The following is a 13,438-nucleotide window of genomic DNA, read 5'->3' on the forward strand; positions in this document are numbered from 1 at the left end:
TGTGAGTGTTAAAGATACTTTTTTAGCTCTTAAAAATTGTAAGAAGTAGAAATGAATTCGAATATTTAAAGTTAATTTTAAATTTTAAACTGTTAGAAATATAGAATATTTATTTCTCAACTTCATAAATGTAGAGATCATGGTCTAGAGAAATTTTTTATATTCTTCTATCATGTTTTAGCACTAAGAATAATTGAGTTCGAATTGAAATAAAGTTATTTATTTTATTTTTAATCAAAGTAACATTTTTTTCTTTAATAGATTAGGAATATATTGTAAGTTGTTTTATTTTTATCTTTATTAACATGGTCAATTTTTTAAATATATATAATATGATATTATGTTTATTATAATATAATGATTTCATATGAATATCTAACATTTTCTACTTTTCTAATATCATTGATTGAAAATATGGATATTGATTGAAAATATAGATAAAGTCTTGTGTATACAATAAGCCATAAAAATCAAGAAACGTCATTCTCAAAATATTTAAAGAACATGTATTTTTAGAAATCATTTAAATAAGGTAAACTTTGTTAAAATCTTTATTAAAGTAATTGTTGAAAATTGGTATATATATATATATATATATATATATATATATATATATATATATATATATATTTCCAAGTGTGATATAACTTGATGCATCACATCTTTTAAGTTGTGAATTTTTAGTTGATGTTGATCAAGAGATTGATTCTTATTTACCTAATATATGTTTCTACAAATTTAGATAGTTCAATCCCTCATTTGAATTAAACATAAATAAATTTTATATTGTTCTAATCCTTTTCACCCTTTTATATAAATAGAATTAACTAAATATATATCCAATATCTAAAATTGCAACAAAACCAATTCCTATTTATGATGTCACTAACCCAAGAGTAAAGAGATCTATTGGTACATCTTGAACAACTTCATATTACTTAATACTAATCTTAATATACCCTTTGATCACTATTGATGTGCTTATGTCCTAGTGAACTAGTAGCTTCTATGAGGGGAGAATATTCTTGGCAATTTTGTGTAAAATCATTTTGTAGAGGCTTTCAGTAAGCATATGTTGTAAGTCAGATCATGCATTTGTAACATTTGGATAAATTTAACTATTATTGAGTCTTTAGGAGAAATGTGAATAGAGTTTCAATGGAAACAATTCATCACACAAAAATGGAGGATTATTTTCCAAAGTCACCAAAATGATTTTTTAATATGAATGAGCCATAGATAATAAGTGTAATAACTAAGAACTAGTGACATGAGTTTCGCTTAATATTCTTTGATCTTTCTAACTAGCTGAATGTTTCTTGAATAACATTTCTTGATTTGTAATATTTTTTGTTATAATTTATTTTACATCAACTTCAATTTTCTATTGGATTTGAAAATCAAAATTACATAAAAAGAAAAGAAAAGGTAATTATTGCGATAATTTTAGAGTCAAATTGTGTACTTGTTATATTTATCAATATTTTAGATCACATTCTATGATTCATACGATAATAGAGTGCTTAAAGAGACAAAAAATAATAAAGGTCATTGTTAAAGTTTATTGAGATGTCTTACTTTGAAGAATTTTCCATTAATGAGCTTGTGTGTAGTTTACATTTCATCTTTTCACAATTTATTAGAAAGTTGACTACTATAACAAATTCATATAGGAATTGCCTCATTTTCATCCCCAACCACTTGTGAATCTAACTTTTTTCAAGAATAAGATATACTTTCCAATTTTTGGACTACATTATGATCTAAAACATGGAATATTGTACCATGGATGAATCATCATATAGTGAAGATCATATTGAAACACATGTGTGTGTGTGTGTGTGGAGAGAGAGAGAGAGAGAGAGAGAGAGAGAGAGAGAGAGAGGCTTGACAACCTATCTCATCTCCATCTCAAATCTAGCATCCTAGCCCCCCTCCTTCACAAACAAATAGATATAGACTTGTGTTGCCATGCATGATGATTCTCCATCTAGGATCTGGCATGCTAGTCTTGCCTCATTCACAACCTAAGAGCTACTCCCATCAATCCATCTATTTTCACTTTCGATACAAAAATTAAAAGATGTAACTTGTAAATGCCTCTCATTTGGTTTAATCACTGGTTTATTCATTTCAAATGTTATTTTTTTATTTTTTAGCTTGGAAGGTGGCATGGAGTTTCTTTAAAGAAAATTGAGTTATATAGTTAGCAACATCTTTATTTTCATTCTTTAAAACAATATATCTAAGTTTGTGAGTTTGAGAAATGCAAGAAGTTATTTTATATATGATCTAAAGCCACAAAAAGAAAGGAAAGTATATTTTCTAGCAAGCTAAGTAAATTAGTTGGCCTCTATATATGTAATATTGTAGTAGAAAACTTGACTAGGATTGAATTCTATTGTATTCAAGAAGAATAAGTTTGATGTTAGGCTAAATAGAAAATCCAATAGTTGTAGGTTTTTCTGAAACACTAGTTTCTTGGGTATATATGTGTTATTGTCTATGTGTAATTGGCTTTTGTTATTTAGTTTCAATTAATAAACCTAGGGTATTAATTATTATAAATCAAATAAAGTTTCTTACTATGAATTTATTATGCAATTAATCTATACTTAGGTTATGAGAATTAACATGGTATCCAAGCTATGAATAATTTAACATGGTATCTAAGTTTTAAACTTTGATTATAGAGTCAAGATTTGTAACAAAAAATTTAGAAGAATAAAAAATAGATCTTTTTGAGCTTCTTATTTTCTTGTGGCTATGGCAACCAATGTTCAATACACAGATAGACTTGAAGGTGCATATAACTTCTTATAGTGGAAGGTTTGAATTATATATGTTCTCAAGGAGGATTGGTTGTGGATCTATGTTGGTACATTAGTGACACCACCTAAGAATGGTCATATTGATTTGGGTTTGCATGAAGTCAAGCAAGCCAAAGGTCAAAGAATCATTCTTGATAGAGTAAGAGATCATTTAATTCTTCATCTATTGGAGGAAGTCACTACTAAGGAGATGTGGAATAAAATTACAAGACTTTATCAGAGCGACTACCAAAATCATAAGATGATGCTCATGTACAAATTGTATAATACCAAGATTTCCAGAGGTGAGAGTGTGACCTCTTATTTGTCCAAGATGACACAAGCTAGAGATTAGTTTTCTATTGCTGGAGAGATGATTGGTGAACATGAGTTGGTGTCTTTAGCCATGAATGGTCTTTCAAAGCATTGGGAATTTTTTGTCAACAATGTGGTAAAAAATGATCAACTACCTAATTGGGCAAGACCTTGGGATGGTTTCATTCAAGAATAAATCCATCAAGGTGCTCATTGAAGAGACTAGACAAAGAATGTTGAAGACAAAGAAAATATTTTTCTTTCTAGAGAGGCTAAGAAGAAGTCTAATAAAGGGAAAAAAAATGTTTCTTCTTCTAAGAGTGGGCATAAGAAAGATCTGAGAAGGATGAAAAAAAAATCATCAATCAGATCATTATGCTAGTCAGTGCTCAAGTAAGAACAAAAAGGGCATTTTCCAACATACAGGTATTGCAAAAGTGGGCAAATTTGTAACACAGTTTGAAAATAATTTTTTACTCATTTCTTGTCTCTCGAGTTTAGTTTCCAACCATGTGTGGTATATTGGTAGTGGAAAATGAAAGTGAGGGGAAGAGAGTTTCAAACATCAAAAGGAAGAGATTTCTAGAGGAAGATATTTCATAGAAATAATTGAGAGGAAAAGAGTTCCTTGACACAACATTTTTGTGCACATTAAGTGAGTTATTTTCATAGTAGAGAGAGGATTATGAGGCCGAAGTTAACTTTGTATAACTATTGTGACAATCTTGTTGTATGTAATTACTAATGAAGTTGGATAGAAGGAGCAATTGCAAGTTTTCTTTAGCAAAGATTGTGTCGAGAATTGATGGTGAAACTCCAATACTTTCTTATAAGGAAATAAATAGTAGATATGCAAACGAGACATTTTTCAATAGTGAGAGAAAAATGAATGCCATCGCCTTCTCATCCATCTTTTCCCAATCTTCACTAGACATTGTAGATGGTTTGTTAGACTTTCCTTCGATTGCAAGAGCTAAGTCTTGCTTAACTAGCAAGGAGCACATTTGCACTTTCCACAAGCTACAATTCTTGCCTATGAATTTCTCTATTTTCATATCCTCCATCTCTTCGGAATAATTCAACATCGATTTCCCAATCTACACACCTTGTGCTCTGATACTAATTGAAAGGATTTAAATAGAGAAATAAAATACATGCAATTCAAAAATATGCAACACTAGATTTATCTTGGTTCACCAAAATAGTTGCTATGTCCAAACTACTGACTATTAGATTAATATGTCAAAAGGTGATTAAAAAATGAGTAGGAGCAACATATAAAAAGGCTCCAATGATATTACATATGAAAAGTCTCTAGAAACCAAGAGACTAGCATATTGGAGGGAAGAAAGGTGTGACTATTGGCCTTCATAATATCAACAAACTCCCACCTGAAGGACAACCAATTCTGCAACTGATCACCCAATACCTTTCTCAACGAATGATCTATATTTTCTTCACAAGCCCAAGAGAAGTTCTAGCACATTCAAACTTCTCTTTAGCGACAACCTTCATGAATATATCAGCTGGATTGATCTTGGTGTCAATCTGGACAACTTTCAGCTTGCCCTCTTCGACTGCATGATGAACAAAGTGAGCATGAGCGTCAACATGCTTGGAGTGACATTGTGATGAGTGATTATATGCCATGAATATCTCACTACAGCTATCACAAAACAAATTGTATTCACTTTGATGAACTTTCAAGTCACCAAGTAACCACTCAAGCCAAATCATTTCCCTTGCACCTTCAGAAAGAGCTAAGTATTCAACCTCAGCTAAAGAAAGAGCAATGCAATGTTGCAACTATGAAGCCCAACTAATTGTAGCTCTAGAAAATGTGAAGGTATAACTAGTGGTAGACCTTCGTTTATCCAAGTCTCTGACAAGATCAGAATCAGTGTAACCTTGTAGTTGAACTTTGTTTCTACCAAAACATAAGACATAATCTAAAGTACCTTTTAGATACCTTAGTATCCATTTGATGGCTTCCCAATGAGCTTTTTTGGGATTGCTCATGAACCTGCTCACAACTCCCACCACATGAGCAATTTCAGGGCAAGTAGAAACCATAGCATACATAATGCTACCAATTGGTGATTTGTAGGAAATTTTCTCCATAAATTATTTTTCTTCTTGTGTTTTTGACATAATTCAAAACTTAATCAAAAGTGACCAGCAAGAGGAATAGGAGTTACTTTTGCATTAGCCATGCCAAATCTTTCAACAAATTTGTCAATGTATTGTTTCTAAGACAAATTGATTTCCCTCTTTTTCCTATCCCTTGTGATTGTCAAGCCAAGAATCTTTTTGGCCACCCCTAAGTCTTTCATTGCAAATTTGCTTGCCAATTTTTGCTTCAACTCATTAACTATTCTTTTTTTTGTGCCAACTACTAACATGTCATCAACATAGAGAAGAAGGATGACAAACTCACCACTTGGAAGTTTCTTGAAGTAGACACATGGATCTGATTCACATCTTGTGAAATTATGCTCAGCCATGAAGCAATCAAATTTTACATACCATTGTCTTGGGGCTTATTTGAGGCCATAAAAGCTTTGATTTAATCTACAATAAAGATGTTCATGTCCCTTCTTTATGAACCCTTGAGGCTACTATATGTACAGCTCCTCTTCTACATCACCATGTAGGAGTGCAGTTTTCACATCAAGTTGTTCTAACTCAAGATCATATGCTGCTGCTAATATGAGAATGGTTTAGATAGTTGTCATCTTGATAACAGATGAGAAGATTTCATCGAAATCTATCCCTTTTTCTTGATCAAATTCCTTTACCACCAATTTGGATTTGAAGTGTTTGTTGCCTTTCACTTCCTCTTTCACACAATATACCCACTTGTTTTTGAGTGGTTTTTGATTTGGCAGAAGAGAGACCAAATCCTAAGTTCAATTCTTGAGTAAAGAATCTATTTCTTCATGCATCACAACTTACCATTTTTCACTATTTACATCTTTAAGTGCAGCTTTATAAGTGGTGGGTTCAGAGAATATAGAAATCAAAGTTGAAGGATCTACCTCTTCAGCAAATAACAAGTCATAGTCTAAAAATTTAACCAGAATTCTCCTTTCTCTATTGGATCTTCTTAAAAGAGTTTCAACATTCTCTATTGGAGCTTGAATTAATTCAAATGGAGAATCAGAGATAGAGGTTTTCCCATTCAATTTTTTAACTCCCTCTTTACTGATGTGATTAGATTTTATAGTTCCCTGCCTCTCTATTTCAGCACACTCATGATTGTGTCTGACTTCTCTAGCATCCATGTTAATCTTAGACCTGCGATGATAGGGATAAGAGGAATCATTAAGGGGAGTTTTGACCACCTACAGATCAGCTGGACCATATGAAACAACTCTAACAACCTGCAGATGGAATTCTCTACCCTACAAATTGATTTTTGTTACCTATGTATGCCGAATACCATTCTTATCCTACGGATTAGTTGGGTGTGTTGCTTTGATACTTTCATACAAATTGACTTTAGTAAATATCTACTGATTACATGGCATATTACCTTCATGGTTAAAGAGACTTTGACTACCATAAAATTGTTGTGAAACTACTCTCTCTATGTGAGTCTGCTCACATGGATTACCAAGATGATGGTCTGTGTTCCCACCGCAGTCTGTGCTCCCACCATGTTGAAAGAGAAAGGGTGACACATGTTCACCATAAGTACCCAGCACATTAATATGATTTCCCTGCGAGTCAATATGTATACCTTGTGTATTCCTTGCACCTTGTAGATTGACATGTTCAAGATGAAGTTGTCTTCCCTCAAAGACAAAGTCTTCATTGTCCTCACTATGCCATGTATGTTCACCTGCATCTTTATTGCCATGTTTTGTTGACTGTAGATGTCTATTGACATCCATACCCACTGTCTCATATTGCATAGAGTTATTGTGATCATTTGAAACAAAGTGCGGGCCTTGGAGATTGGAGAACCTATTAGGAGAGAGTGTGCTTGGTAACCTGTCAAAACTTGATCTATATTGCTGAGAATCTTTGTCTATGCCATTGTGTCTTATTCCTTGGCAATTACCTTGGTAGTGAAAGTGTTCTATTTCACAAATTTGAGGATGTGAATATGTAGGTTGAGCATTTGATTTATTTATGTTAGTGAACCATTCTGAGTTTACACTTTCATTGTCATCACTTCCTGAGTTGAAGACAAAATCTTCTGCCTAAGTATGCCATGTATCCTCTGAGGAAGAGATAGGGGCAAGAGCAAGAACTGATGTAGGAGAGAGATTATTTGTGGGATATAGCAACTGGGTATTGCCATGCTAATACTGTGTGCCATTACTCATCATATAGAGTAAAGGAATGAATTCTCTATTAGGAGTCTCATCTTTAGAATGAGGAAATACCTTCTCATTAAAAATGACATCTCTACTCCTAATGATCTTCTTTTTAGTTAAACTCTAGAGCCTAAAGCCAAATTGATCCTCTCCATATCCAATGAATATGCAAGGCTCAGATTTAGGATCCAGCTTGCTTCTCTTTTCTTTGGGCACATACGCGAAAGCCTGACAACCAAAAACTTTAAGATGAGAGTATGAAATTCTTCTACCTTGCCATTCCTCTTCAAAAATTCCAAAGTTCAACCTTTAAGAAGGACTCTGATTAATGAGACATATGGCTGTATTACATGCCTTAGCCTAGAATTATTTTCCTAGTCCTACATTTGAGAGCATACATCAAGCTTTCTCCATTATTGTCCTGTTGAGTCTTTTCGCTGCCCCATTTTCTTGAGGGGTGTAGGGTACAACTTTCACCCTATGAATACCATTATCTACACAAAAATTTTGAAACTCTAGTGAACAAAACTCACCTCCATTATCTATTTTTAAACATTTGATCTTATGGTCCCTTTGGTTTTCAACAAGAGCTTTGAAAACTTTAAACTTAGAAAAAAATTTAGACTTATTTTCCATCATATATATATATCCATACTTTCCTAGTACAATCATCAAGGAAAGTAACAAAATTTTTTGCACCTCCTAAAGAGCTTACCTCAACCAGACCAAAGACATCTGATGTACAAGTTCCAATGATTTTTCCTTGAGATTATGTCCATCTTTCAAGAAGCTGACCTACTTTTTCTTTTCATAAAGGAAATGTTCACAAAATTCCAAATTTGTTGATTGGAGACCTGGTAGTTGATCCCTTTTGAGCATTACCTCAAGGCCCTTTTTGCTCATGTGGCCTAATCTTTGATGCCAAAATGTTGCATCACTACCCATGACTGTCATAGTAGCCCCTATTTCAATAGGCTTCTCAAGAAGATAAAAATTACCAGATTTGTTTCCTTTGGAAATGATTCTTGAACCCTTGGTAACTTTCCAAGTATCTGGATATAAGAATGGATAATATCCTTCTGCAAAGAGTTGACTGATGGAAATTAGATTTCACTTGAATTTGGGAACATGGCAAACATATTTAAACAACCATTGCCCTCCATCTTCCAATTGTAACAAAATGTTACTTTTGCCAACTATTTCATAGGATTTGTTGTCTCCAAGAAATACCTCTCTAAATTGGCCTTCATGGTAATTTGTGAAACAATCTATACATGAAGTGACATGGAAGGAAGCTTTGGAATCTATCACCCAAGAATCTAATTTTGACTAACTTGTAGAAAGAACTAGAGCACTTTCATCTTTCTCATAGGTTTTATTTGCTTCAATTTTTCTCACATTTTCTTGTGCTTTCTTGTAAACTTAACAATTTCTCTTTGTGTGGTCGAGCTTACCACAAAACCAACATTCTCCATTCCTACCTCTTGACCTTGAATGATTGGGTGATTTCTATTTCCTTTGATTGTTATGGTTATTACCTCTATGATGGCTTCTTCCCCTTCGCTCAGTGCTAACCATGGTGAGAACATCACTAGATGAGGATTCTTTATTACTCCTTCTCATGTCTTCACTTAATAAAGTAGCAACAACTTTTTCGTAGGCTAGCTTTGACTTCATAGAGTTTGAAGTACTTACAATTGTAACTATGGGATCCCAACTATTAGGTAAAGAACATAACAAGATGATGGCTTGAGCTTTGTCATCTTGAGTCATAACAACTAAGCTTGCTTGACATAATAGGGTATTCAAATCATTTATATTATTTGACATCACAATCCCTTCCTTCATTTTTAGTTTGTAGAGTTTCTTCATAATGAAGATTTTGTTCTCAACCGATGTCGTTTGATACATATTCTGAAGTTTGTCCCAAACTTCTTTCATTGACTTCTCGTTTGAGAAATTGAACAAGATGTTTTTCACTAGGAAGAGAAAAATGGATGCCATCACCTTCTCATCCATCTTTTCCCAATCTTCATTAGACATTGTAGATGGTTTCTTAGACTTTCCTTCAATTGCAAGATCTAAGTCTTGCTTAATCAATAAGGAACACATCTGCACTTTCCATAGGCTGTAATTCTAGCCAATAAATTTCTCTATTTTCATATCCTTCATCTTGTCATAAAAATTCAACACCAATTTCCCAATCTGCACACCTCATGCTCTGATAGTAATTGAAAGGATTTAAATAGAGAAATAAAATAGATGCAATTTGACAATATGCAACACCAAATTTATCCTGGTTCACCACAATAGTGGCTATGTCCAGACTGCAGAGTATTGGAGTAATATGTAAAAAGATGATTACAAAATGAGTAGGAGCAGCATATAAAAAGGCTCCAATGATATTACATATGAAAAGTCTCTAGAGACCAAGAGGCTAGCATATTGGAGGGAAGAAAGGTGTGACTGTTGGCCTTCACAATATCAACAAAATCAATGTACTTCTTCCCTCTTATTAGATCGTACTACCCTAATCATATTATTTTAATATTTTTTGGTTGGGCTCTTAGTTTTTGTTTCTATATCTACATGAGTATTTTTCATCTTAACCATAAAGCATTCCTTCTCCTCAAATCCTCCCATTGTACCTAAATAGAATTATTTTGTATGCCAATTCTTTTGCTTTGTTTAACTAATCTATAGTGACCAAAATAAATGAAAATTCCAAAATTCTTGCCTCTAAAGCATGTAATGAGTTCTTTGGAAGGTCATGTTATTTTCTCAAATATTTCCTAGAGGTTGTTTAGCTTTGTAAGTCAAACATAGATCTAGATAAATTCATTGAGTATCATTCATCAAAACAGGCCTGTGTGGAAGGGGATTGGTTTTCAAACCCTTCTCATCATGCATGAACCTATGGCCATACATGGATCATTTATTATTAAAAGCATCTGGAAAGCATGGGAAGCTATTAAGCCTTGGCTTTGTTGGGCTGGAGATGAGTTTTGCAATGGGCTTTCCTTGAATCAACAAAACATTTGGTGGTCTCCCCTATTTGTTGTTTAGGGTACAACTCTTGCCAAGACTCAAGGTGCCAGTGCTCTACATTTTTTCAAACATGGCATTCGAACTCCTAAGGATCTCTTCTCAAGATTCACCATGAGTTTTAGGTCATGGGAAGATTTGCAAGTCTAGTACCGCCTTGTCCATACAGATCAACTGACTTTTGACCTCTTGCAGTCTTTCATCCCTGTGCACTTAGTTCATAAAGTAGGGATTCAAGTTTTTCATCCTTGGTGGCATGATTGGAAGTGGTATCATGCCACTCCATTTTCCTATTACAAGCCCAATATGGGCTACAGATGGCTTTCACCCCATCTTCTAATGGTGGACATGTTTAACTAGCGCTGGCATTTGCAATCTTTGCTTTCTCAATGGAGAAAATGTTTTGACACCATTTGGAGTGCTACTATAGCACCCAAGATTGCCCACTTTTCTTGGTGTGTTTCCTTCCAAGGTCTTCCCCTAGGGCCTCAGCTCAAGCACATTGGGGTTCTTGATCCCAGATGCCCTTTATGTGATTAACCAGAGTCCTTTTTGCATATATTCTAGTTTTGTAAGCATGCTCAAAATTATTGGCACTGGATTCATGATTTTTTCAAGCCTTTTAGGCTTGACCCATTTTCAAGGCACATGATCTAGCTAGGTGATTCCCCCATAATTCCTCAGAATTTCACCTAGATTTGGAATACCTTCAAGATAGAAATTGTGTTTTCTATGTGGAAAGATAGGAATGTTGTTCTATTCACTAACATTTTTTTAGATGTTAACATTGCTATATACACTAAGGCATGCATTTGTAACAATGTTATTATGCATATCCATGTGCAAGTGTCATGTCCCCTATTCAAATAATTTAAAAAAAAAAAAACTTTGCTAAGGCAAGCAGGCTCCAAAAAGGTGAAGTTTCGGAAAAAGGGGCTAATCTTTGGAAACCAATGGACTAATAAATAAAAATTATTATTAAATTATATTTTATTAACCCCTCTTGGACATGAGTTAGGGTTATGCCCTCTTTTAAAGGGGTTTGGAGGCATTTTGGGCTCATTCCAGAACTTGATTTTTGCTAATTTTCTTGTTGTTCTTCAGAGGCTGCCAAACCTGTGGAGAAGGAGACCCAAGAATGGGAGTTTTCAGGTTTCTAGGAAGGCTAAGGATGGGATTTTTAAGCCATTACATGTGCATGCTCATACAGAGTTTTCCTTTGTGCTGAATAGTGTCAATTTGTGGGTTTTCGGGGTTGTTTTTGGTTTGAGTTTGGTGTTTTCAGTTGAGTGTTTCATATCAGTTTGGGTTGTTGTTGTATTTCAGACTTTAAGATGTTAAAATAGAGCTGAATATATGTATTGGGTCATGATTAAACTTCTGAGATATTTTATGAGTGTTTTTGTGGTGTTTTCGGACATTGTGTGTTAATTTCAGGAGCCTGATTGAGCATAGTTTTGTCCTACATTTGTGAGCTGTTGTGTAAAGGCTATACAAATCTAGAATTTACATTTTGTAGGCTATTATGCTACTAAAATATCTGTAAAAATGTCCATTCTCAGATTTATTAATAATTTGTGAAGTTGTGAACTTTTTTGGCACTAATTTGGACATACCCGATTTGGGTTTTATTGGAAAATTGGCAGATCTTTGTAATATTGGTTGTTTGATATTAAAAATATGATTTGGGGCTGGAAATACCATGCAAAATCAGTAAAGGGACATTTCAGCGATATCAGAGCCATGATCTTGCCAGCCTGAGGGTTTGTAGAAGTTGCATGTCAGTTTTAATAACTACCCAGATCTTGCATGTCAGTTTTGAAAACTACCCAGATCTTGCATGTCATATTTTATGGTTGCATGTTGCTTCTAATTAGTTGCATGTCAAAATTTATGATCGCATGCAACTAAGTGAAAGAGAAAAAAGATATTTGCAGCGAGAAAAGAATAAAGAAATTTTGATCAAATCCCCAGTTGAAAGCAAAAGTACAAAATCCAAGGAAGAAAAAAGTATGGCTAATCGAGATGAGATGGCAAAGAAATTCTTCCAAGACATCCAAAATACTTAGAAGAAAACAGTGGATGGTTTGGCGAAAACTAGAGAGGCTCTGCAAATATTGACAGAAAAATTACAAGGAGTTGCATCTATTTATGAGAAAGGGAGCACTTTAGAGGAGCCAAGAAATGGGAGATCCACACCATCTAAATCAACCAAAACTATTTTCTTGCCTGCAGATGAGCCACCAGTACCAAATCCAACCATTAATCCAGTGGAAGAGGTTACAGGTAACTTGATTACATTAAGAGCTACTTATAATGGCTTAGATGATGACTTTCATAGTTCAGTTCTTTTTAGAGAATATGAGGATATAATGAACACTTTGATGGCCAAGAAAGAGAACAGGAAGGAGTGTGACACAAGTGGAAGAGAGCTCAAAAATAAAATAAGCAAGTTTACAGCACCTACTTTTGATGGAACAAATAAAATTTCAGCTAGACTATGGCTACAAAAATTACAAACTTTCTTCACACTTAACCCCATGAAAGAGAGTGATGTTGTTCAATTTGCAAGTCTACACTTGGAAAATGCAGCCTATGATTGGTGGTATCATGGAATGACTACTCAAGGTCACGATCAGGTAACTACATTTGAAAATTTCAGTCAAAGAGTGATAGATAGATTTGACCTCAAGGATGATGAAGAGTACTTTAAAGAATTGTCAAAGTTGAAGCAAACCAAATCAGTTAATGAGTATATAGAAGAATTTCAAAAAGTGGCTGTTATGGTACCTGATATGAGTGAAAAGAGGATTGTTTATCTTTTTCTTGATGGTTTAGAAGATTTTGTTAAGGGTTTGGTTAAGGCTTTCTCACCCTCAACCTTACAGGAAGCTATCAAAAGAAGCTTGCAACTTGAAACTTGCATGCCTATGAAATCAATCA

The sequence above is a fragment of the Cupressus sempervirens genome, chromosome 5 (assembly GCF_028749045.1).
Source record: "Cupressus sempervirens isolate cs-2001-9-10 chromosome 5, ASM2874904v1, whole genome shotgun sequence".
Taxonomy (NCBI): Eukaryota; Viridiplantae; Streptophyta; class Pinopsida; order Cupressales; family Cupressaceae; genus Cupressus; species Cupressus sempervirens.